General features: G+C 37.3%; 1 protein-coding gene across 3 annotated transcripts in view; it reads left to right on the forward strand.

The window, feature by feature from the left end:
- The window catches only part of RASSF8 (Ras association domain family member 8), a 98,293-nt gene that overhangs the window by 44,456 nt on the left and 26,520 nt on the right, over window positions 1-27,317 (forward strand). The gene's annotated exons all lie outside the window — the stretch shown is intronic.

Consider the following 27,317-nt stretch of genomic DNA (forward strand, 5'->3'; position numbering starts at 1 on the left):
TGCTGACTCGTGAAATCCTGTGTCCTTCCACTTTCATTGCTTTCCAGAGTCACCGAGCTCACTGAGGTCCTGTCATGGGACCTGGATTAGTGGCCAAGCCGCCTGTTCATCAGAAACTATAATCACAGAGTTAGGAGTTCAAATAACATCCTAAGATTTAACCCTGTTGTTAACTGTTGAAAAGTTTGCTTTTTATAATAAAAGGGTCTAGTTTCCTTTTAGCTATAGTGTTCATTCTTCCTGGTTATGTATTATAAGCAGTTTCTAACTAACTTTTAAAGGTTAAGTTTAGAGGATGAGTTTTGTTTTTTGGTTACATGTACACTTTGTCATTATAGTAGATTTCATGTTGATAGATGTTCTTTTTCTTTCAGTGTGGCTAGTGTTGAATAGACCTAGATTGAGACTCTTTCTGAAATTCTTGGAAGAGTGTAATTACCAGTTCTTATACTATACTTGCTAGGTAGGTGAGTGGTCTCAGGAAGAATAAAATGGTTCTATTTTTGAAACCATTATTTTTTTAAACCTCATTCTAAGCAAATGGCACATTTCTCTGTTACGTGAACAAACAATATGGGAGAGTGGATGTTTGTTACTCATGGTGTTGCGTTTGTGCCTCTGCTCAGCAGATGCAGCCACAGCTGGCCGGTGCCACATGTCCAGCGACAGGCTGAGAGCTCATTCATTCCAGCGGCATTCATTTTGGCAGCAGTTTGTCTCTTCCAAGATCATATTCAGTAATCGTCATTATCGAGTTCTGAAAGACCCAAAGTCCTGTGGTGATACCAAATAGCTATTTTTATTAGGTAATTATTGTATGTCAGGTTGTACTTAAGTCCTTATGCTCATTGTTATTTAGCTCTGACAGATTTAAGGATTATGTATTCCCATTTTAGAGCCTAGGAGACTGGTAAATTGTCTGAAGTCATAGTTATTAAATGGAGAGGTCAGGATTTGAACTCAGGGATACCTGACCAACAGCTCCCATACGAGGGATGGCAAAATATGTCATGTGTATGGTACCTGTGCCCATGGCAGACATAATTAATTGATCGTGGTGCGTCTTCATGCTGATAATACTGATAATCCTTTCTGGCATGATGAAACATATGTGCTATCCTTGACTGTAAATGTGTCTGTATTAACTTTCTTCTAAATTCTAGTGTGTCTAAATTGAGCTTTATTTGCTTTTAGAAAATAATAAATAGCCTAGCTGACATTGCTCAGTGGTTGAGCATCGACCTATGAACCAGGAGGTCAGGTTTGATTTCCGGTCAGGACACATGCCCAGGTTGTGGGCTCAATCCCCAGCGTGGGGTGTGCTGGAGACAGCTAACCAATGATTCGCTGTCCTCCTTGATGTATCTCCCTCCCTCCTTCCTTCCTTCCGTTCCTCTCTGAATCAATAAAAATATATTAAAAAATAAAAGAAAATAATAAATAAATAATTGCATGTTCTAGACCAGAAACAGGCATGCAATATTTTTCTATAGAAGTCTTGAATGTTCTGGATAACTGAATTTAATGCAGGTTAAATTTCATTTAAAATAGCATAAAAAGTCATCTCCATGTCAGAAAAAACAAAAACAAAAAACCTAAGACAAGTTGATTACTGATTTATAATATTTACTTATTTGAAATTTTTTCTCAAATGGATATTTGAAATTAAAAAAAATTGGTGGTACTCAGAGTTTGTTATAATGAAATTATTTTTTAATACAGAAAGCAGGAACTGTGTAGTCTTCATTAAATATTTATCATAGATCAAAATACTAATCCTTGAAGAATTAAATTTAAAACTCTTTTGGCTGTGAAGTCTTCATTAAGTTTTATCAGAGATCAAATTTTATCAGAGATCAAAATACTAACCCTTTAGGAATTAAATTTAAAACTGTCTTATGGCTGCAATTGTGGAAATAAAAATTTGTTAGAATTTGATTTGTTTGTTTATATCAGTTCCTTTTTTCTTTCAGACCTTACTGCTACTTCAATTGAAAATAAAGCTTTAAAAATTCACATACGGTCAAATACAATAGATGTTCCAGTGTTTCTCTTGGCCCTTGGATATAAAGGGCTCCACCCACTGTAGGATTATTGAAGAGCCTCTTGGCACAGGATCCAGGGCTGGAGTGTTTGAGCCAAAGAGCAGGCATATCTTTAATAATAGACTATCTTCTTGCCTGTGTTTAGTGTCGAAATTTCTAGAAATCTGTTAAATGTGTTCTTTTTTTCTCTCTCTCTGAAATCTGAGACACAAAACTGAGAACTAGAAAAGTAGTTTTTATCAAAATATATCTTCAAAGATAGGCCACCAACCAGTATAGAGATTGAGGTGAGATCTAATCCAAATTAATGTGCAAGACTATGGGAAATTGCTCATATTTCACGTGTATCTTTTAAAGTTAAATAACATTATACTTTAAGTTACTTAGTTTGAAAAGAAATGAAAATTTTCCTTACGTTTGTAAAGTAAGTAAGGAGAAGAAATTATATAATACCTAACGGTAGATGATCTATTAACGTGTTGAAAGAAATGCTGATTTGAGTGTGCTTTTTGGAAAAATAAATAAAATTAAGAGAAATAACTCAATAGTGTTTCTGCAGTCACCCTGCTTGTTCTCAGTAATACCTTTCTATTTTTTTCTTTATTGATAGGGTCTTAGCTGTTTATACTTTGAAAGCAAGAAACAGAACTCTGTAACACTGTGACCACAGATCCCACTAACTCCAGTTAATGATTACTTTGAAGTGCTGGTGGCCAGTTGGAGTTTATAATTTGTTACCAAATTACTATTATCTTTTTTTTCACCCTATATTTTGCCTGTCAAGCAGTTGTATTCTCCAAAATTGGAGCATCAGAACCTTCAACTGTAGAGTTTGACTGGAGGCAGGAAGGGCTCATTCCCCGTGAAACACATGGGAAATTTATTCATTTTGATTTGTTTTAAACTTTTAAAAGCCTGGGAGTGATTAAAGGTTGGTTCGGGAGTTTGTTGGATTGATTAATTGGTTGGTATCTTTGTTTTATTTTATTTTATTTTTGGATTGTCTAACGACTATCCCTGGTTATGAAGTCTAACTGGTGCTTTTTCTTTGCTTCATTTATAGTGGTCCTTCAGGCTAAGAATTACCTTCTACCTGACCTGAGATTTTAAGATTTCCCAGTAATGTTACACCATAGCTCACATGTCCAAGATTTTACTTGTAATATTGTCTGGTTTGATATCCTCGTTGTCTCTTCAAGGAAGTCACAATTTGGGATAAGAAGGATAGCATGGGTTCGAAGAAGAAGGGTATTTTATATTATTAGTTTCACATGTACAGCATAATAACTCTGTATTTGTATTTATTGAGAAATAATAACCACAATAAGTCAAGTTAATATCTGATCCCTTATATAGTTACAGTTTGGGAATTTTTTTTTTTTTTTCAATTAGGACTTCTAACATCTACTCTGTTAGCAACTTTCAAATGTGCAATACAGTCTTATTATTAACTATAGTCACCATACTGTATATTAAATCACCATGACTTTTTTTTAAATTTATAATTTGAAATTTGCACCTTTTGACCCACCCTCTCTACTTCTGGCAACTACATTTTCTTTATTCATTCATCCATGTTTTTATGTCTCAGCTATTATAAATAACTAGAGGCCCGGTGCACAGAATTCATGCCTGGTGGTGTGTGTCCCTCAGCCTGCACCCTTTCCAATCTGGGACCCCTCAAGGGATGTCCGACTGCACATTTAGGCCTAATCCAGGTAGGATGGGGCCTAAACGGGCAGTTGGACATCCCTCTCACAATCCAGGACTGCTGGCTCCCAACTGCTTGCCTGCTTGCCTGCTTGCCTTCCTGACTGCCTCTAACTGCTTCTGCCTGTTAGCCTGATCACCCCCTATCCACTCCCCTGACAGCCTGATTGATGCCTGACTGCTCCCCTACCAACCTGATTGCTCCTAACTGCCCTTCCCTGCAGGCCTGGTCCCTCCCAAATGTCCTCCCCTACTGGCCATCTTGTGGTGGCCATCTTGTGTCCACATGGGAGCAGCCATCATGTGTGTTGGAGTGATGGTCAATCTGCATATTGCTCTTTTATTAGATAGGATAGAGGCCTGGTGCACGGGTGGGGGCCAGCTGGTTTGCCCTGAAGAGTGTCCCGGATCAGGGTGGGGGTTCCCTTAGGGTGTGGGGTAGCCTTGGTGAGGGGCCTGTGGTGGTTTTCAGGGTGGCCATGACCCCCAGTGACCCAAGCGGAGGTCTGAGATTTATTTATCTTCTATAATTGAAACTTTGTAGCCTTGAGTGTAGGCCTGGGCCAGCCAGGGCGGCAGGGAAGGTTGGCTTCCTCCATTGCCAGGAAACCCAAGCCTCCTGCTTGCTGCAGCTTCGTGGCTGCAGCCATCTTGGTTGGATTAATTTGCATACTCATTCCTGATTGGCTGGTGGGCATGGCTTGTGGGTGTAGTGGAGGTATGGCCAATTTGCATATTACTCTTTTATTAGATAGGATAGGATGAGTAAATAACATGGGGGTGCATATGTATTTTTGAGTTACTGTTTTCATTTTCTTCAAATAGAAGTGGAATTGCTGGATCATAAGTATTTAATATGTTTTGAGGAACCTCAATACTGTTTTCCATAGTGGCTGCATCAATTTACATTCCCACCAGCAGTGCCCAAGGGTTCCTTTTTCTCTATATTCTTGCCAACACTCATTATTTTTTCTCTTTTTGATAGTAGCCATTCAAACAGGTGTGATAATCTCATTGTGGTTTTGATTTGCATTTCCCTAATGATTAGTGATATCGAGCATCTTTTTATGTACCTGTTGGTCATCTGTATATCTTCTTTGAAAAAATGTGTGTTCAGATTTTCTGCCCTTTTTTTTTTTATTGGATTGGTTGATTCTTTGCTCTTGAGTTGTATGAATATTTGGATATTAACCCCTCATCAGATATATGATTTGCAAATATTTTTTCCCATTCATTAGGTTGCGTTTTCATTTTGTTGATGATTTTTTTTTTTTGCTCTGAAGAAGCTTTTTAGTTTGATGTAGACCCAGTTGTTTATTTTTGCTTTTGTTGCCTTTGCTTTTGGAGCCATTTCCAAAAATAATTCATCACCATGACCAATGTCAAAGAGCTTACTCTGCCTATATTTTCTCCTAGTTTTATGGTTTCAGGTCTTACGTTCAAGTCTTTAATCCATTTTGAGTTAATTTTTGATAGGGTGTAGTCTAGTTTCATTCTTCTGCTTGTGGCTATCCAGTTTTCTCAGTACCACTTACTGAACAGACTATCCTTTTCCCATTGTATATTCTGGGCTCCTTTGCCTTAAGTAATTGACCATATGTGCATGGGTTTATTTCTGGGGTCTTCATTCTGTTATGTCTGTTTTTATGCCAGTACCACACTGTTTTGATTACTATAGCTTTGTAATATAATTTGAAATCAAGGATTGTGTTGCCTCCAGCTTTGTCCTTTTTTCTCAGTATTGCTTTGTCTATGAAGGTCTTTTGTGGTTCCTTGCAGATTTTAGGATTGTTTGTTCTATTATTGTGAAAAATGTCATTAGTTATAACATCGAATCTGTCGATTGTTTAGGGTACTATGAACATTTTAACACTATTAATTATTCTAGTTTATGAACACAATATATTTTCATTTATTCTGTCTTCCTCAACTTCTCATTAGTGTGTTACAGTTTTTGATGATTAGGTCTCTGAACTCTTTAGTTAAATTTATTCCTATGTATTTTATTCTTTTTGCTGCAGTTATAAATGTTTTTTTTTTTAATTTCTCTTTGTGACAGTTCATTTTAGGAGATTTTTTTTTTTTATTGATATTGTTATCTACATAAACCAATCTATGAGAAAGCATTATAAATTGCAAAATTCTGTGCAGGTTTTTAATAGAATGAGAAAATTATTTTAGGTAATTACAAAGGTAATATATAAAATTAACAAACTTTTGCTGTTGTTGTTAATCCTTACCAGAGGATATTTTTCCATTGATTTTTAGAGAGAGTGGTAGGGAGGGGGAGAGATACATCGATTGGTTGCCTAACACACCGCCCAGAGGATGGAGTCTGCAACCAAAGTATGTGCCCATGGCTGGAATCGATCCTGGGACTCTTCAATCCATAGGCCAGTGCTCTCCAGTGAGCCAAACCGACTAGGCCTAGGCCAGTAAACTCATTGTTAGGATTTAAGTTGCTTATAATGTTTGCTGGCAGTTGTTCATGTAAGCCATTTGATGAAGTGTGAAAATATTTTCTTCCCCTCTTTCTTATTTCCTGCTATTTATTTGTGTTTGTTATATAGATATTCATTTATGTTTTTTACTCATATTTACAAGACAGGATAGATCATGAAAATATTATCTGAAGCTCATTTATTACTTTTATTTAAAGAGACCTTTCCCTTTTATTTCTAGTGGTTTGTAAAATTTACTTGAATTTTTTCCTTTTCTATGTACAATGCATAAACTAGACTAGTATTTTTTTTTTTTCCATGAAAGTACTGGCTTCACAATGTTAATATTTCAACTGGAATATTTTTTCCTAAAGATGAATAATATTAACTGAGAAAACTTTCTTTCTTGTTTTTCTTTGGTTCATATAGGAGTAAAAATTCATCTAGGATTAGGTAAACAAAATATTTTTTCTGATTGGTTTTGTCTTTTTATTACACCAGTGTTGTTCAGTATCGTTAACTGTTAGTAGAGATATTTTATCCTAAGAAGAACTGGAAAATAATGCTTTCTATTTCTTCTGGTCAAGTTTAATTTTAGGTCCAGTCATGGTCATTTGAACAGGGAAAGTTTATTTTAAAGGACTGTAACTATTACAGAGGATTGCAAGTAAGAGGTGGATAAGAGATAGAGAGACCTCTATCGGATACATAAATAGCAGGTGTAATATTATCTTTATAGCTACTACGCTATCCAAGGCAGAGAGAGAATACTCCGAGAAAAGGCCTCTTGGACCGGAGATTCAGACCTTGGAGAAGCTGGCTGTGTTTCCCTGGGTGCGTCCTTGATGGAACATACCAAAAACCCACCCCTGGAACTGCTGAGGGGGTATCTTACCAGAAGCACTATCCTATGAAACCAGTGAAGCTGGTGCTGGGAAGCTGCCCGTTCGGCTGGCCTCTCTGCCCTTGCAGGAGCTGGCACTTGCTGCAGGCCCGGCCCACGGAGCCACCGTGCCCTGCCGTGGGAGCTGCTGCCGGGGAAACACAGGGGAGGACCCTGTCCTCTGGCCTCTCTGGTGCGCCTCTCCAGTGCCCTCTCTTGACATGGTGCAGTCGTCAAAGAAAAGATACATGAGGACCCAGATCCATTTTCATAGAGCAGGCCAAAAGGATTAATTTGGAGTTGAGAAGCAATAATGACCAACACAACCTGTGAGATCATTCATGAGAAAAAGCATTTTCCTTTCCCCATGGACTGCAATCGTCCATGTGATAGCTTGACTTCGTTTCTACTAAAATGTCTGTAAGAGGCATGTGAATTGTTAGGCATAATTGGTTTGTTTAACTTCTAATGTAACGTGTTAATACTTCTTGTAAAGGTAAAGAACATACCTTTACTCTTGTGAGGAACACTTAAGAGTGTCTGTGTCACTTTAAAAGCTAACTTTTGTTTATTATTATTTTTAAAAGTGTTGCTTCATTTCATCATGCTTCTTACCTATATCCATTAGAATATTAATGTCCATATAAATGTTACTTGGGTAATTGTCAGCCACCTTTGAAGACTTTATTCTTGCCTAAACTATCTTTGAAAATAGCTCTGGAAACTTACTTTAAAATTCTTGATATTATATAACTAGGCTGAAATTTTATAACATTCTGCTTTAATGTGTCTTACTGACAAAATTCATGAGCTAAAAAAATAAACTAAACTAAAAAAAAAATAGGAAAGTTTCTAAACTCAAGTATGTATCTCAGCATGAGTAGCGAACTACAGAAATCATTTTAATTTCTTAGAGAATCATAATGATGCATGGAAACTGAACACATAAAATTATTCAAAACTTGAACTCACTGAGGAGGAGAGTATGGGAGAACCGGGGGAAGTGTCTGTAGCTGGACCAGCTGCTCCACTTTGGCCCGCTCCCAGAGGAGAGTGGGCATTGAGCGGATGGTGGGCCAAACCAAGGATGTTGACCTGCCTGTCAGAGGAGCCTTTCAGGGGATTTGGAAAATTAGATTCGGTCCCAGACCTGATGTCTGATGTTGGCTTCTGTGTAGTCAGTTATTTAGAATAACGAGGTCATGAATGAATGACGTAAGTAGATACACCCCAAACTGCCCAATAAGCCCTTTTTTCCTAAGAACTGGACTAAATTCTGGTGAATCTGAACTAATCTTGCATCATGGCAAAGTGAGTTATATTCTCGATGGTTTGGCTGGGCCATAGTGGTGACATGGTATGCTGCCCTGGAGTCACTGGATGGACTATGCAGGGTGCCTGGAGAGCTGGCGGCTCAGTCTGTGCCTTGGACAGTGTCTCCAGTGTGACCAGCGGATCTGCTTGACACAGCTGGTTCCAGTTTATAGTGCACCAGCTCCGGTGCTGGCCTTTTCACGCGAATTGAGCAGCATATACTCGGTTGTGGTGTGTTCTTTTAAAATAATCTTAGTAATAGCAAAAACCTGTCACATGGGGTAAGCTTGCTTTTTTAAAAAAAGAGGTAAAAGGCGAAAGATTTATGCATTCTGAAGAGAAACGTAGGTGAGAAAGGGGGAGAAAATGGGAGATATCTGTGATACCATCAAATATAAATAATATATTTTAAAAATAAAAAATTAGAGATAGCTCTCAAATTCAATGAATAATAATTATGAGTGAGTTTAGGGATGCTAAACCCATACCTTTTAAAGTAAGTATGGCTATTAAAAGTATAACACGGATATATAATAAACTGATGTAGCAGAAATTTCTAAAATGATTCCAAATATAGTTTAAGAAATAGCAAAATATGAATAAGTATATATTTCTCAAATTGCCTACACTAATGGGTACAGTACTCATATGCATGTGAAGTATGAAATTATATATTTTAAGTGTAGTCTCATTACTTTATACCCATAAATCTCAAAAATGGCTTTAGCGCAACAAAATCCAAACTTTTGCCTCCCAGGACAGACTAACATAAATGTTTTTCATGCATAGGCTTCAGTAGAAGGGTGTGTGAGTTTGTGTGTAATTAAATTAGTTTAATTTTTTAAAGTTTCTGACTATAGAAAAATATAATATACAGAAGAGCCCTGAGTTATTGCTCTTTTAAAGGAATACTTGGATTAAGTAAAAATGTACTAAGATTTTAACTGGTTTTTAAAAACAATCTATAATAAAAGCATAATATGCTAACTAGACCAGATGTCCGGACGAAGCCAGGGCTGCGAGGGAAGCCTGGGTCCCGGGTGCCGGAGGGAAGCCAGTGCCAGCAGCAAGGGGAAGGAAGGCCTACTCTTGCATGAATTTCATGCATCGGGCCTCTAGTTCTCTTACAAAGGGGAATTTCATTTTCTGGATATTTATTGCTTGATAATGATTTTTAAATTGTGTCTCCGGAGGTACCTCAGAGCTGTAGTTTAAAATGTGCAGCTTTATGGCATTTGTCTAAGATGTAACAGGAAAAAAAAAAAAATGAACATAAGGATCTCATTCAGTGCATATCACAAGTATATTCTTGTCATATAATATGGTAGAAGAGTAAATACTACCTTATGTGGCAAAAGAAATGAGTTAAGGATCTTACGTTTTTTCCTGGATTATTTGGATGGCCCTGATATAACCCTATCTGTCCTTACCAGAGGGAGACGGCGGGAGTATTTGAGACAGAAGATGATGAGGTAATGGGACGAGGGAGGCCGAGATGGCAGGGATGAGGTCACCAGCCCAGGATGCCTGGAGCTACCAGAAGCTTGAAGGGGGTCCTCTCCCAGAACCTTTGGGAGGAGTTGAGGCCCTCATGATACTTAGATTTTGGTTCAAAATCAAAACTGACTGTGGACTTCCACATCAAAAACATGTGCGAGAATTTGTTGCTCACAGAGTCTCCTTGCGAGTAACCCTAAAGGGAGTTCCGATTAATTAAATTAACTAATTTGAAGTAACATTAGAGCTACACTAACAGACTTCCAAGTATTCCTTACTGTAATGTTAACTGTAAACACAGTGTTAAGCTACAGCTCTCTAGAGTTTTTTTCATCTTGCATGACCAAGATTTTATGCCTATTGAATGGCAACTCCCCATTTCCTGGCAGTCGCTTTTTTACTTTCTGCTTCTGTGATTTTGGCTATGACACATTCCTCACATAGTGGAATTTGTCCTTCGGTGACTGGCTTTTTTCACTTAATATAATTGTTTTCCCAATCATTCATATTGTAACATATGATAGGATTTTTTTTTTATTTTTTATAGAACAATAATTTTGGTTTGCATATTTATTTATTTATTTATGAGCATTTGGGTTTATTTTTAGCTCTTTTTTATATTGTTGCAGTGGACTTAGGAGTACAAATATCTCTTTGGGACCCTGATTTTAATTTTTTTAAAAATAAATCTTTATTCATATTATTACAAATGTTCCTCTTTTTTCCACCCCCCCTCCATTGCTCTCCTCCACCAGGTTCCCACCCCACCCTCTGCCCTTTCCCCACCCCGCATTGTCCTCATCCATAGGTGCACAGTTTATGTTCAGTCTCTTCCCACATCCCCCCTCCCCTTTTCCCCAAGAATTGTCAGTTCATTCCCCTTCCATACCTCTGATTCTATTACATTCAACAGTTAATATTGTTCATCAGATTTTTTTTTAATTTCTTTGGTTTTTAGATTCACTTGTTAATAGTTACGTATTGGTTGTTCATAATTTTTATCTTTATTTAATTTCTCTTCCGAAAGAACCCCCTTCAGCAATTCATATAATTCTGGTTTGGTAGTGATGAACTCATTTAGCTTTTTTTTTTATTAGTGAAGCTCTTTATCTGGCCTTTGATTCTGAGTGATAGCTTTGCTGGGTAGAAATACCTAGAAGTGGAGTTGCTGAATCATATGGTAGTTCTATTTTTAACTTTTGGAGGAACCTCCATGCTGCTTCTTAGCGATGGCACATTTTACAGCAGTGCAGCCAGCATCTGTGCACAAGGACTCCATTTTCTCTGCATCCTCACCAACACTTATTTTGTGGTGTTTGGTTTTGTTGTTGCTGCTTTTTTTTAATAATGACCATTCAAATAAGTATTAGGTAATACCTCATTGTGGTTTTGTGTATCCCTGATGATTAGTGATGTTGAGCTTCTTTTCATATATTTTTTCTTATTTGTATATCATCTTTGAAAAAATATCCATTCAGGTCCCTTACCCATTTTTGTTTTTGTTTAGTTGTTGTGTTGTAAGAGTTCCTTATATATTTGGGGTATTAAGCATTTATCAAATATATGTTTTGTGTCCTGGCTTGTGTGGTTCAGTTGGTTGGAGCATCATCCCATAATTCCAAAGGTTGTGGGTTCAGTTTTATATTTCCAGGGCACATTCCTAGGTTGTGGGTTCAATCCCTCCCTAGTTAGGGCATCTATGGAGATTCTCACATTAATTTCTCTCTCCCTCTCTCTTCCTCTCTATCCCTGTCTCTAAAATCAATAAGTATATTCTTGGGTGAGGATTATTATACATCCTAATCAATAAAAAGGCTAATATGCAAATTGTCTCTTCCACTGGGAGTTTGACCATGGCCAGCCTGCCAACCACCCGTGGCCCCTCCCCCCAGCAGGCCCTGCTGATCAGGATGGACTGGCTGGACCCCACCCATGCAGGAACTCGTGCACCAGGCTTCTAGTGTGTGTGTGTGTGTGTGTGTGTGTGTGTGTGTGTGTGTGGTTTGTAAATTTCTCCCATTTTGTAGGTTGCCTTTTCACTCTGTTGATTTTTACATATATTGTGCAGAAGCTTTTTAGTTTGATGTACTCCAACTTGTCTAATTTTGCTTTTGTTACCTGTGATTCTAATGTCATATCCAAGAAATTATTGTATAATCAATGTGCTTTTTAATTCAGTTTGCAAGTATAATGTTAAACATTTTTGTATCTATGATATTGGCCTATTTTTTTTATTTTATTTTATTTTTGCATTATTTTTGTCTGGCTTTGGTATCAGGGTAATGCCGGCCTTGTAAAATGAGCATGGATGTGTTCCCTCCTCTTCAGTTTTTTGGGACTAGTAAGCATTTGAGCAGGACTGGCATTAATTCTAAGTGTTTGATAGAATTCACCATTGTAACTTTCTAGTGTTCAGGTTTTTTTTGTTGGAAGATATTTTTATTACGGATTCACTTTTCTTATCATTATTGGCCTGTTTGGATTTTCTATTTCTATTTAATATATAACCTACGAAAACATGATTCAGTCTTGGTAGGTTATATATTTCTAATAGTTTATTTCTTCTGGGTATTCCAGTTTGTTGATAAGTAATTGTTTATAATAGTCTTTGATACTTTGTATTTTGTTGGTATTAGTTCTTATATCTTCTCTTTAATTTCTAATTTTATTTGAGTCTTTTCTCTTTTTTGCTTAGTCTAGCTGAAGGTTCATCAATTTTGTTAATTTCTAAAAAAAATCAACCATTGAGTTTTTTCTTTTTTCTTTTTCTTTTTTTTTAATATATTTTATTGATTTTGTACAGAGAGGAAGGGAGAGAGATAGAGAGTTAGAAACATCGATGAGAGTCATCGATCAGCTGCTTCTTGCACACCCCCTACTAGGGATGTGCCCGCAACCAAGGTACATGCCCTTGACCGGAATTGAACCCGGGACCCTTCAGTTCCCAAGCGGACGCTCTATCCATTGAGCCAAACCGGTGCCGGCCATTGAGTTTTTTCTAATGTTATTCTGTTCTAATGTTTATTAGTTTCTTTCTTCTGCTAACTTTGTACCTAGTTTATTCTTTTTCTAGTTCCTTAAGGCATAAAAGTTATATTTATTTAAAAAAAAATTAACATAGGTGTTTATTATAAACATACCTCTTAGTAGTTACCAGTTTTGCTGCTCCATCAATAAATTTTGATATACAGTTGATCCTCGGGTTACGTCGGAGAACCGTTCCTAAGGCGTGGTAACGCGATTTTCACTGAGTCGGACCCCACCTACATAAGCACCTACGTCACTCACATGGAGCACATATACACAGCAGCAGTGAAGTGAAACAGTATGAACAATTGAAAAGAAAGATAACAATTCCTGACCTTTACTTCTGGTAAATAAATAATAAAAAAACAACAAAGCACATGTGTATACACGTCAACATGACAGAACTTTTTCTTTTTATAAATAAGTGGGAGATAGTGATGTAACCAGGAAACAACGCCCGTTGAGTAACCCGAGGACAGCCTATATTGTGTTTTCATTTGTCTCAGTATATTCTCTAATTTCTTTTTGCTTTTGGACCCACTGGTTGTTAAGAGAGTTCTGTTTCATTTCCACAGATTGTGGATTTTCCAGTTTTCCTTCTGTTATTGATCTCTAGTTTTATTCCATTGTGGTTAGAAAAGGTATGTGTTGTGATTTCAGTCTTAAATTTAACACTCTTTGTGACTTAACATCTGACCTATCCTGAAGAATGTTTCATGTGCACTTGAGAAAAGTATATATTCTACTCTTGTTGGGTAGGATGTTCTTTATATGTTTTTTAGATCCATTTGATCTGTAATGTGGTTTTTTAAAAATATATATTTTATTGATTTTTTTACAGAATGGAAGGGAGAGGGATAGAAAGTTAGAAACATCGATGAGAGAGAAACATCGATCAGCTGCCTCCTGCACACCCCCTACTGGGGATGTGCCCGCAACCAAGGTTCATGCCCTTGACCGGAATCGAACCTAGGACCCTTCAGTCCACAGGCCAATGCTCTAACCACTGAGCCAAGTCAGTTAGGGCTGCTTCATATATTTAAATGACGTGATTTTTAGTGCATACATAATTGTCTTCCTGGTAAATTGATCCTTTATATTATATAATGCTCTTGACTCTAAAAATATTGGCAAGTGGTTGGACACTTAATTTGATTAAAAATAAAGTGTAAGGTATATGTCATTTTTTTATGATTCACTGCTTGACTCGCTTCTACAATTAGATTCTAGCCAATTACCATTCTCAGCAATAGGGATAACAGGCTTCTGCTGTGTGGTTCTGGCCTTGGAGCTCAGAAGTTCCTGGAGATCAATGAAGTCAATAATAGAGTTAAACATTTATTAAGCATCTATTGTGTTAATCCTGCCAGCATGTGTCCAGTAGCTGATACTGTGAGAATTACTTTGATGACTCGGGAGAGGGTGTAGATGAGTGGTTTAAAAGACAGAGCCAGAAATTCAGTAGTGAATGCTAATCTGAGCAAGAACAGACACATTGATGACACCTGGAGAATGACCAGGTGGGTGGGACACGGAAATAGGATGTAAGAAACCAGGGCAGCAGAGTGTTTGCAAAGGAATGGCCAGCAGTGTCAATGCTGTGGAGTCATTAAAGGAGGTATAAGGAGAGAGTAACCTGAATATGAAAATAGGCCCCACCAAGCATGAGTTTCTTGGTCTGAACTTGTTGAAAAGTAAAGGGAGGACAGATTATAGTGGATTTTATGAGCTGAGTGGAGATGTATTATAATTGATAGAATTTGAAGCAGTGTGTAAATTTAAATTTTTGCACATTTAAAAAATGTTTCATTCAGCCGAGACCGGTTTGGCTCAAGGGATAGAGCGTCGGCTTGGGGACTGAAAGGTCCCAGGTTTGATTCCAGTCAAGGGCATGTACCTTGGTTGCGGGCATATCCCCAGTAGGGGGTGTGCAAGAGGCGGTTGATCGATGACTCTCTCTCATCGATGTTTCTAGCTCTCTATCTCTCTCCCTTCCTCTGTGTACAAAATCAATAAAATATATTTAAAAAAATGTTTCATTCAGAACTTCATTCTCTTTCTTCATATTCTGTGGGATTATAAGTAACTGTCTTCTTGTAGTCTTCCTCCATTTACTAAATATTCTGTAATGAACACATTTTGCCTTTGTAGTTAGGAAATAAAATTGTTAGATATTCAAACAATATAATGTCCAATATTCTTATTTGCCAATATGCTGGAATACAAAACAACATTTTCTGAACAAATATTTCACAAGCTGCTAAAGATCTTCTGGGTACTACAATACATACCCATTTCTTTGGGATTTCCTTAGTGCTGCATGGAATAAGAAAGATTGTGTCTTGGAAGGTTCTATACTCCTTGGTAGTTATTATAAAGGGTCTATGCTAAAGGTGTCTCTTGACTACTGTAATCCACATACTTGAAATGATATAATCCTGTGCTAACCTTTGAATTTTATTTCTATATGTGTGGCTACCGTAAAGGGGCAGTGAATAGAGAGAATTGAGCCATCTCTTACTCAGTAGAATTGAAACAAAAGAGGTTGAAATTTTTGGTTGTCAGCTCCTTGTATTATATGTGAAGGAGAAAGAGTGTTTTTACTGACCAAATATTTTGTTCAAGATACCAGGGTCTCTTTTCTTTCCAAGTTAATTGCATATATATATATATATATATATATATATATATATATATATATATACACACACATACACACACACATATATATATATTTTTTTTTTTTTTTGAACATTGAAGGAGCCCTGCTAATTTGCCTTTTTTGTAAAGCCAGATTTGTACAAAGGTAATTTAGAGCTTAAGTACAAAGCTAATTTAAAAAGCAGTATAAATCTTTACTGCAGTCTTAAGCTGAAAATTGTCCAGGAATGATTGTACTTCTAATATTCAGTAAAAATTCCTGAAACCTCTTTCTTCCAGGTCTATTCATTATATCTCAGTAGCATGGTAACTGTTCTACAAACTTCTTTTCTCCCAGGGAACTGGTTCCCCTTCTGCTTGTTGCTCACTGTTTGACTCAGGTGTCATATGCACATTTTAGCCCCTCAGGCTGTTTTCTTTTCTGTTCTCCATTACCTGTATGTCTGCATTCAGGGGAAAGGTGGGAGGGTCTGTTGTTAGATATAGTTTGGGTGGAGAGAGGAGAATATTGTAAACACATGGATTTGTTGTTGTATCCTTATAACTTACACTGTTAAGTGACTTATGCGCCACAAACTCTGCTTTCATCTTTCTGGGGAAAGGGTGACCTCTGGTGGCTAAAATGATAAGCCCCAAATTCAAGTGATACAAAGTTTTAATGATCTCTGCTCAAATTCTGTGCATATGTTCATGCTTAGTCATTTTTATAATATCCTATATACGTACTCATTCCAAGTAAATGAGTATTTCTTGCCATCATGTTTAAATGCTGCATCTTTTGTTACTCATCAGCTATTCTCCTTATTTATGATTGGCCTTAATTCAAGATCCAAATACTTTCTTTTTTTAAAATATATTTTTATTGATTTCAGAGAGGAAGGGAGAGGGAGAGAGAGTTAGAAACATTAATGATGAGAGATAATCATTGATCAGCTGCCTCTTGTATGCCCCCTATTTGTGACTGAGCATGCAACCTGGGCATGTGCCCCTGACTGGAATCGAACCCGGGACCCTTCAGTCCACAGGCTGACGGTCTATCCATTAAGCCAAACCAGCCAGGGCCAAGTACTTTCTTAACAGAATACATAATTCTTAACATGACTGTCTTCTTGGTACTCTTTTATATTATTAAAATTAAAAATGTTCTATTAGTTTAAATAATTATTATAGAAAAAAGTTCTACCTGCTGGTTGAAGAAACTATCAATCTCAAACTATGCTATCTGATATATAGTTTTGGCTACTATTTATCTTTGAAACAACCGTACAGTATTAAATGGGTTGCTTCATCAGAAGTATTTATCCTTGCTTGTTCAGTCTGTCAGTGAATGGCAACCAAATTGTTAATTTTACTTTCATGCCAATCTTTATTGGTTTGTTTCTTCGTGCTTCACTTTGTTTAAAAAGGAGTTAGGGAAACTTAAAAGGAGGCATGCTATGAAAAAGTAAAAATAAATTTTAAAATAAAAATGAAGCAGAAGGGATAAAACATCATTCTCTGGGGATAAACTCCTTGGTGGTTATTATAAAGGGTCTGTAATATTATGCTAATATCTAAATTTTTAAAAATTATAATCTATTTGTTTTCTAATATGTAAATGACATGCTGTAGTGATTAGAAGAAGTTACACTTAATGATGAAATCGTTCTTCGTAGTTTTCTCCTATAATCAAAACAGTGCTGTATTCAGGAGAGAAGAAAAAATTATTTTGTTCAGGAGCCATGGTTTTAAAATTTTCTGTGACAGTGTATTATTATTGTTGTTATTTAAATCCTCATCTGAGGATCTATTTTTATTGATATTTAGAGAAAGAGGAACGGAGATGGGGGTGGGGAGAAAGAAACATTGATGTGAGAGAGAAATATCTATCAGTTGCCCCTATATGCACCCTGAGCAGGGATCAAACCTGCAACCTGTGTATGTGCCTTGACCGGAAATCGAACCCGCAGCCTTGTGGTGCACTAGACAGCACTCCAACCAATGGAGGATTTCTGTGACGGTTTAAATCTACATTGTTTGTCATGCTTCATAATCCTGAGTAGAAGGACTATAAGAAAAAAATTAATTCATTCTGCATAATCGTACTTGTTTTCAAAGAACTTTCTGTGAGGTTAGTAGGATTACTTCTATAAGCCACCAGTCTGATAAGATCGGTTCTCAGTTTTTGTAATCTAATGTTGTATTTTTGTCTGTCATACACAAAATTGTAGTTTTTACAGCCTGTGATGCTCTACAGAGTTATCACTAATGCCGTAGGCATTTTGCTGAGGTTTTTGGTTTGAAACAGAAATTTTCATGTTACTTTAAATGTAGTAGAAAAGTGTGTTATTCTAATGGGTAATGTTTCACTTCTCTTGTAAACCGAATAGGTGTCTTTGATTTCTTCTTTTTTCCTAAAATTAAATTTTAATAGGTAAGCAGCCCCAGATTAATGTCTGATATAAAGGGAGAACTCAAAAAGCATCTCCACACATACTATACAGACAAGTGGTTAGTTTTTAAGGTTAATTGTGTATCACAAAACATATTCACACTATGGCACAAAGAAAGCAATACAGTCAAGGCCAAATTGTGATTAATTGTTACATTTCTTGAATCATTTACCACTACTCTGTTGATAATCTAAGACATGTTATTTTCAAAAGTACTTATGATGCACTATTGTAATATTCTATGGAAACTTGGTATTTTACTATGTCCCAGAGTAAAAATACAGATATCCAGTAGTTGGTTATGGAAACAATGTAATAATTACTCAGTATTCACAAGTGTTTTCTTACAAAGTATAAGTACTGTGGAGATGATCTATAAAGTACACATATTCTTTCTAATATTGATACTATGGACTATGCAGAAAGCATACATCCAACTACTGTGTTCATAGAATTTTTTTAAATAAAAAAGTTTTATTTTAATGACTTGTTTCTTATTCTTACCAAAAAATGTTCACTATTGACAAATACTGTTAGAAAATCCTTTATAATCTTAATATAAAGAGAAAAAAATGGCCTCTTTGCTACCTCTTATGTCTGCACTTCTGATGGCAAGTATACAGCCACAGCATCATCAGGGTTATCTTCCATATTATTGTCCAGTCAGGGGTCTGCAAACTGTCTCTGGGGAGGGCCAGGTAATAAATGTTTTAGGCCTAGCTGGCCATATCATATCAATTCAACTCTCACACTGTAGCACATAGCAGCCATAGACAGTAGACAAATGAATGAGCATGTCCATGTTCCAATAAAACTTTATTTACAAAAGCAGGCAGCAGGCCATGGTCTGCAGACCCCTGCATTATGGTCTTAATGAGTAGGGGTGTCGAACTCAATCAGAGAAGGGGCCAAAATCTAAAATCCAGCCTAAATCGCGGGCCGAATGGTTTACTGAACAGTCATAAACTGTCATTGTGATGGAAATGCAGCGGAGTGCAGTGATGACAGCGCAGTGCGGGCCACATTGCAAGGCCTGGCAGGACGGATTTGGCCCGCGGGCCTTGTGTTTGACACATGTGTCTTAGAGAGTAAGTTGGAGCAGAAGAAGATACAAGGGATCCTCTTAAATATCTGACTTCTGACCAGCTGTTTGCTGCTGCTTTCAACATAAATGAAGATTCTTGCCTGACAAAATAATGCAATACACTTTCTTTCACAACCAGAAGCTAGGTGTCCAGCTAATTTACTTGCAGGCTTTTCTTCCATTTTTTTGAGGCATTTCTTCACCAATGAAGCATTGTACAGTGCGAGGCTCCTTTCCATATTTGATTTTGCCAGCATTACGATTTCTGAACCTCAGATGTGAATTCAGGAAGTCATATTGTGCTAGGTTTGCTTACTACCAAACCTTTAAAATGTCAATACTTCAAAATTTAGTTGTTTGAGGTTTTATGTTTGTTTTGATTGTTTAGCTATATCACTGACTTTGATTATCTGAGTGTATTTTGGCTTTGTGTTACACTTGAAACACACCCTTTCTCATCATGATGGCAGGAAAACAATATAGAGTTCTTAATTAAGACTAACCCCTTTTATTAAACTTCTTCATGTGGATAACAGAGGTCCAAGCCAGGCTGAGGGGAGATGGGCTCTGGTTGGCAGTGAGCCAGGTGGGTGCCAAGAGGCACAGCAGGTATAAAATTATGCATGCCTGCGATAATCAAGATTTTGAACTACTGGTGGTGAAATGGCAAACAGTTGATTGAGAGATTTTTTAAATAAAGGTCTGGAAAATGAGTGTCTGCTTCTAAAAGGTGCTTGTTAAGTGGAGTCCGTGATCAGAGTGGGGTGGAAGAAATTTCAACATCCCCCAGATAAGCATGTAAAACTACAGCAGTTCCCTTCTCACTGAAAATAGTTCTTAGAGAAATTCAAGAAATCTGGAAAGATGCTTGCTGCAGTATCTTTATATATTTTACACACGTGTTCCAAATTTACCCAAGTACCTTGCTTCTCATCATCACATGTCATTTTAATGAAATCTGTGTTTCTGTGTATACAGTTCAAATGTGTGTGCACGATAACAGCGGCCTACAGCACGTGAAGGAAGAGCTAGTGACTAACACATGGTCTTGGGAAGTTTGGAAATTTTATGTCTGGAAAACTGGATTAGGAATTTTTCCATTGAGCTTGCTTCCCTGAGAAGATCCTTCCTCTTAGATAGTCCTGGAATGTTTTATTAGCCAGGCTCATCTATTTTCGTAGTGATTTACTCTTTTATTTTCACATACGAAACTTTTAAATGTCCTTTGGAAAAGATGTGAAAGTATTATTCATATGGTTGCCTCCTTTTCCCCAGGAGGCAGCGGGAGAAATTGGAGTCATTAATATAAAGTGATTCTCCCGAGTGTAGGCTTTTAGAGTCATCTGGTTGAGGAGCTTTGGAATGTTCATTCAAAACAAACCTCTAGGGCTGTTTCTGCAGAGACGCATACCCCAAGGCAAGTTCTCGGACCCACGGGGGACTTCCTTGGCTGAGTCCATGGTTCCCTTGGGACAGATGCATTTTTTTAAAGAACAATAAGAAAAAAGAATACAGAAATTGTTCCACTGGTGTTCAGCAAAGAGTTTTGAAGGAACTATTTCCTGGAAGTTTTTATATTTACCTGCCGTGTGCAGTGTAAGAGAATTTTAATCCATAAAAATCTGCAAATCTGTTAAAAGTAAAAGGAAGTAGATAGATTTCATTAGTGTGTGCAATGCCCAATTTCCTCACTACTCTATAATTATACAAAACAGAATCAGTAATGGGAATATCGGCTGAGGAATTGCGTTGCTGTTTGAAATGCCTGAGGTGCCAACGCAATTAAACAACATCTGTACACACATTGGCCCTGTGCCAGCACCAGCGATTGTGTTGAACATTAATCCCACGTGTCTACCAAAGCCATCAGGGTAAACATCTGGAATCTTTTTACAACCAAAACAAAAATATTACGTAATAAGTTCACAGAGCTTCTCACCCGCAGATGTACTGCAGAGAGCAATGCCTACCTGTGATCTTACTCTGCAGCAGATGAAGCAGACGTGTGTTAAGAACTCAATATATCCGCTACCTCAGCCGTCCTTGAAATTTGACTTTCCTTTAATAAGGTATAAATTAAGGACAGTTTAAATGTTGCTAAATGATTCAGTTGAACCCCTGATAGTCTGCAATGAGGTAGAATGAGATCAATGAGAGATCCAATTCTTACCCAAACTATGTGGTGTAGGGCCCAGAAGATGTTGGACCTTTTTTGATCAAAAATGTAAATATTGAATTTTTACATGTAAATATTGAATTCATGTAAACATTGAAGTTCTAAGTAAAATAGTGATCTTTCTCATTGCAGCAGAAAAACCACAATTGTTCATAAGACTCTTGGTTTTTGCAATATAAAATGACAAGAACAGTGAGCTTTTCCAGAACCTTTTATATTCTTTCAACTATATTCCGTCCTCACACGTAGTGAGGTATTACCTCACACTTTCATTCTAAAGCACATTAAAATTTTCCAGAATATGAATGTTTTCTTTAGAAAAAAATGCCATTAATATAACTATCTCAATTCTTGTTTTGGAGGGGAAATAAATAATATAAAGGGCTGTTGGTTTTTTATGACAGAGCTAAGATGAAAGTGAATATTACCCATCTTTATAGAAAGAAATAATCTCAAAGGCTTATGTGGCTTTTTTTTTTAAAGCATATTCCTCTGTGAAGATGAAAACTTTTTCATTTACTATGCAAACCTGCTAGGTCGCTGTGGGGTTTGCTTCCTCCAGGTAAAGAGCAAGGACTGAGGTTAGACTCAGTGCAAACCCCAGCTGCATCTTGTACTAATTGTATCCAGTTAGCCTTTTGAAGCCTCTACATTCCCATTTGTAAGATGGGCACAATTAGTAACATTTCTTTAGTGGGTGAAGCGAGCAGTGTGCCTGGCATTGGCATCGGCTGTGCCTCCTCCCCAGCACCACCTCATCACGCAGGGATCAGTGAGTAGGAAGGAGGACGATGTTCTAAGCCAAGAAGACAGTACAGAGTGGGGCAAGGAGGTACGGCTACCTCGCCCAGGGGAAGTGGAGCTGAGGAAAGGGCTGACGTGAGGTGGGCAGTGATAGGAACCCAGATTTTACCCTAAATTCAGTGAGGAGCATTCATGGATATAGGCGAGAGAGGTGCGCACACACGTGCACACACATTTCAAGAGTGAATGAATGAATGAGGAAATGAACTGGCTTGCTAGGTTGTCAGGATACTTGCTATGACTGAGTTTGAGCCTTCTGGGTTAGAGGAATGAGATTATGGATGGCTTTATATTTTTATCTTTTCAATCCTTTCTGATGTTTCCACCCCCGCCCCCATATAAATAACACTTATTTTTTTTAATGTTAAGTGCATGAGTAAGTTTATAACTTTTACTCTCAAAATTCCATTATATCTTTTGTCACGTCTTCACCCCATTTTTATTTAATTTTTTAATTTTTTTTATTAAATTATTATCTGTGTACATATTTTAACATTGCCCCCCCCTCCCGCCATACATACCCTCCCTCCTCAAAGTTCTACGTACATTGGTTGTACCTATATGCATGCATACAAGTCCTTCGGTTGATCTATTGTATTATCTCCCCCAGATCTCCCTATCCTATTCACCCCATTTTTAAACATTTTATTACTAAGTTGTAATTATTAATAATTTTCTTACTTTTTATTAGGTTTTTATAATCAGCCATCAGATTAGCATAGAAATTTAGATGACTGTTTTCAAAAGCAAAGACATTTCATAGCATGGACAGCCTTCACATGGTTGATGGACCTGCATGACGGCTCAGTGGGCGCCTCTTCATTTTGTGGGGTGTGTGCTCACACAGGCATTCACATGGGCCTAAGGGATGCAGGGAAAGCGCCTCAGGGTGGCCGTGTCCTGAGAGGAAGGTGCCCTTTAAGCCTCCACAACCTGCGTTTCTCCCCAAGAATCAGAGACCAAACGAAAACTGTGTCCCAGCCAGACTGAGTGGGAAACAATGGAAAAGTTTGTTTCCAGTAGAGAGTATTCACCAAGGCGGCTCAGCTCCTGCGCTGTGTTTGAGTGCCTGAGACATATACTATCCTTACCATCTCGCCTCCTCATCGGCACCCTGTCTTTCTACCGTTATCCGCCTTCACTGTCAGCTATCATATCGAGCTGGGATGGTCTATAAACAGGTTGTACATAGCATATGTGTTTTGGATGAACTAACGTCACTGTAATAGGCTGGTTTGCTTTCTGAATAATGTTTTCCTGTTTTATATCTTTGTTCTTAGAGCCAAGCTTTGTTTCAAGATCAGAGTCTCCAAGGAGACTATCCTCAGTTCCTTTGGAAATAGAACTGATTAGAAGTTTTTAAAAATGCAGTGAAGACCACAAAGATAAATAAACTAAAATATGTGGTTTTAACAATTTCCCGAAAGTATTTTACATTTTCAAGTATGAGCACCCTAGATGCTACATACTTACATGTTTTTATCGGTTTTTAGAGAGGGAGGGAAGGAGGAAGGAAAAGAGAGAAAGAAACATAGATTGGTTGCCTCCTGCACACCTCCTGCATGTCCCCCACTGGGGACCGAGCCTGCAACCCAGGCATGTACCAGGAATCAAAGTGGCAACCCTTTGGTGCACGAGATTATGCCCAACCCACTGAGCCACACGGGCCAGGGCTTTACTTATGTTTTTTATATTTTGTATTTAGAACCCCAGCTATTGAGGCATGTTAGAAAACCCAAAGTAAGAGATAGATCCGTATTTTTCGGCATATAAGACGACTTTTGAAACGAAAAAAAGTCAACCGAAAATCGGGGGCAAAAGACCAAAATTGCACAAAAATTACCTGCAGATCTTGATGGCTTTTCTTTGAAGGGGGGGGGGCGGTAGTCTTATACAGGAATATAGGCCTAAACCCATGTTTTAACTGTAAAATTAGGGGGTCGTCTTATACGCCGGGAAATACGGTAAATATATCTGCAGCATATACCTTCATCATTGTTACCCAGGAAACATTAGAAAAACAATTACTTATATAACCTACTCTTTAATTCCCAAGATTAATTTGGGAAAACAATTCAAAATGCTTTGTTCTTGTTTTTTAAAAAAGCACTATTTAAAATGGAACTTATTTAGCTTGTTTCATTTCCAACTAGATATAATTAGTGCTCAGTGAAGCCTCAACTCCCAGGGCACAAAACTAGGACATGGCTTTGTCTCCTCCTTGGTTTTATTTAATCTGACTTTAGTGTCTTCACAATGAATTTATTGGCCTGATAAATTACTCCTTTATCTTTAAAGACAACCCCTTTCTATCTCTCAGGCCTATGTCAGTCTTTTTTTACGTAGAGGTTTGTGGAACATTCACAGATGTTTATTCTTCCTCTATAATTGTAGGAATTTCCGCCCTTCCTTTCCTAGAAAATGTTTATATTCTTGAAGTTTGGTTTTCAGTTGTCTTTTAAAACACAAGAACTATTTCAGTGACGATAGAATCAGAACTGGAAGGGACATCGTCGGTGTTCCTTGTGATTGGGCGGGAACGTGATCGAAGGCTCTGTGTTTCTTGAGGCTTCTCCTCGAGACATTCAGCATACAGTTCCGGCTCAAACCGGAAATTCCTAGGGTGACTCTCATAGGATCCCCAGAAGAATTAGCTTTGCTACGCAGATAGGACAGTCTCCGTTCCTTGGCTTTGCTTAAGCAGGTTAAAGTGGCCTCGTTTTTCTGCTCATAGTTTCCTTGTGATAAATCTGGTGGTCAGGGGGAGTGAGGAGGGAGGGGGGTGATAATAAGGGTCTGAGGTAGAGTCCTATGGTAGACTCCTGTGGAGGCTGGGTGTTATAGGACCGAAGATTAGAGACCTGAATTCTTTACCTAGTAGTTTTATACCTTAACTCTTGAACAGATCAGTTAACCTCAGCTATTGGGTGTTCTGTTTCAATTTTACTTTTATAGTGGTGGTGAGGGGATTGTTACAAAAAATAATGTTAACTGTTGGTTTTTGGGTTTTTTTGCCTAGTTTTGTAAGTTATCTAACACTTGTCAACACTATTTGAATTTTTCAGGGTAAAAAAATAGAACATGCTATTGCAGAGTTGTAATGATTCTCACATTACAGCCCATTGCCCACTGCATAAAACTTGATGGTGTGTGAATAGTACTAGTAGTTGACCATTTTCACGTCCATGTTCTTTCCCTGGTACCTTTGAAGCAATCACTCTGCCACCTGGGAGTTGAGGCGATTACTTTTGCTTTTACTTTTTATTTAGTTCTTGAGTGATTTATTTAAATAGGTATAACTATTGACTTGGTTTAGAGAAATTGATTGATTTGCCTAGATTTAACGAGTAACTATAGAAAGAAAAATATTTGTTATGTATGGGTTTGTTTGTTTTTCTGTTTAATTATGTGTTGCTGAATATCTGACCCTGGTGGTATAGTGATTTACAGAGCACGTGAATTATGTCATGTATTTAAAGTTAAGTCATAATTTTATTTTCTTGACTTTGATCATTCTCTCCACAAATTTATTTCAGTATTGGATTTATTTCAACAGTGGCTTTTAGTTATTGAGTCATAATTTTAAGATGTTAATATTCTTTTATTTTAAAAAAGGAAATTAGGACATTGTTTATCATCTATACACACACACACACACACACACACACACACTTTTTTTGTTTTTGTTAAGTAGCAACAACTAATACACATAATTGATTGTTTGGATTTGAATTTTTAAAAAGTAGCAACTTTATTCTGTCATTCTGCCACTAGGTAAATTTTGAGCAGTGCAAAAACTTCCTAAAAGAGCCCAATTTATGCTTCTAGAAGTGCTCCAGTTGACAGTCTGTAGATATCCTCTCGATTGTGAAAACATGGCCCCCATGTGACCATCCTGAAACCTCTTTTCATGTCCCTCTCCCGCCTCCTTAACACCTGCTCAGTGGTAAATGATTAGGCCTTGAATTTTTGATTCCCATTTTGTAAGTAAGGAAACTGCTGACTCTTTTTTTGGACTGCAACTTTTTATTGTTTTCTAAGCACTAAATACATTGATATAGAACTAGCATGAATATTTTATTTGTGTTTGTTAGAGCATGCTTTGCATTGTTTTATTCTGTGTGATTTTTTTAGTCTAAAATTTAATTATTTAATCTACTTCTTACCCTGAATGTGTTGTTATCCATCACATTGAAACATGTGAGTTTTTGAGGATTTCTTATATTAGTGTTCATATGTACAGCCTTTAGAGTATTTCATTTTAAATTTATCCCTGAGAGGTCTATACTATTTTGCTTCTTTGATAACTTAGACACATTGATATTATTGTGGATTTGTGGAAATTTAGGCAATCAGAGATGCATACGTCTCCTGGCTTTTACACTGGATTGCTGTATAACTTGAACAGTTAGCGACTGGGTAATTTAGTAATTTAATGAGTGTGCACTGTACTCACAGCGTTAGCAGTTATGAAGAAATGAGGGAACCCTGACTTCTAATTTAAACGGTAGTTAAGGAAGCAGAGAGTGTTTGTGTGTGTATGCATGTGTGCATATAAACACACATACATACACACATACACACATATGTACATGTATTAAAATACTAAATTGGAAGTCTAGATCAGCCTTAAAAAAGAATTACAGGTCACCCTGATGTAAACTTGTAATGTACAGTAATGCTGAAGGTGTAATTAGGGTACAAGTGAGTGAGTTTTATGGCTTTATGTCATCTCTCTGGTACTTGGATGTGTTGGATCCATCTTCTCAGCTTTAGATGCAAATTTTTAATTTTGCTGGGTAGCTCTACAGAAATGTTTATTGCTTTTACAAATTTAGAACATCCAAAACTTAATTAGTAACTTTTTTGTGTGTGGCTGAATCACACTAAGAAAAATAACTACTAGTTATTATAAATGGTTTGGAACTTTTGGAGTCTAGTTTTGTTTTGTTTTTAAAATATATTTTATTGATTTTGTACAGAGAGGAAGGGAGAGAGATAGAGAGCTAGAAACGTCTATGAGAGAGAAACATCCATCAGCCGCCTCCTGCACACCCCCTACAGGGGATGTGCCCGCAACCGATGTACATGCCCTTGACTGGAATCGAACCTGGGACCTTTCAGTCCGCAGATCGAAGCTCTACCGCTCAGCCAAACCGGTTTCTGCTGGAGTCTAGTTTTAAAAATGAAAAAATGAGGGCCCACCTGGTGTGGCTCAGTGGTTGAGTATCAACATGTGAATG

The sequence above is a fragment of the Pipistrellus kuhlii genome, unplaced genomic scaffold, assembly GCF_014108245.1.
Source record: "Pipistrellus kuhlii isolate mPipKuh1 unplaced genomic scaffold, mPipKuh1.p scaffold_m20_p_3, whole genome shotgun sequence".
Taxonomy (NCBI): domain Eukaryota; kingdom Metazoa; phylum Chordata; class Mammalia; order Chiroptera; family Vespertilionidae; genus Pipistrellus; species Pipistrellus kuhlii.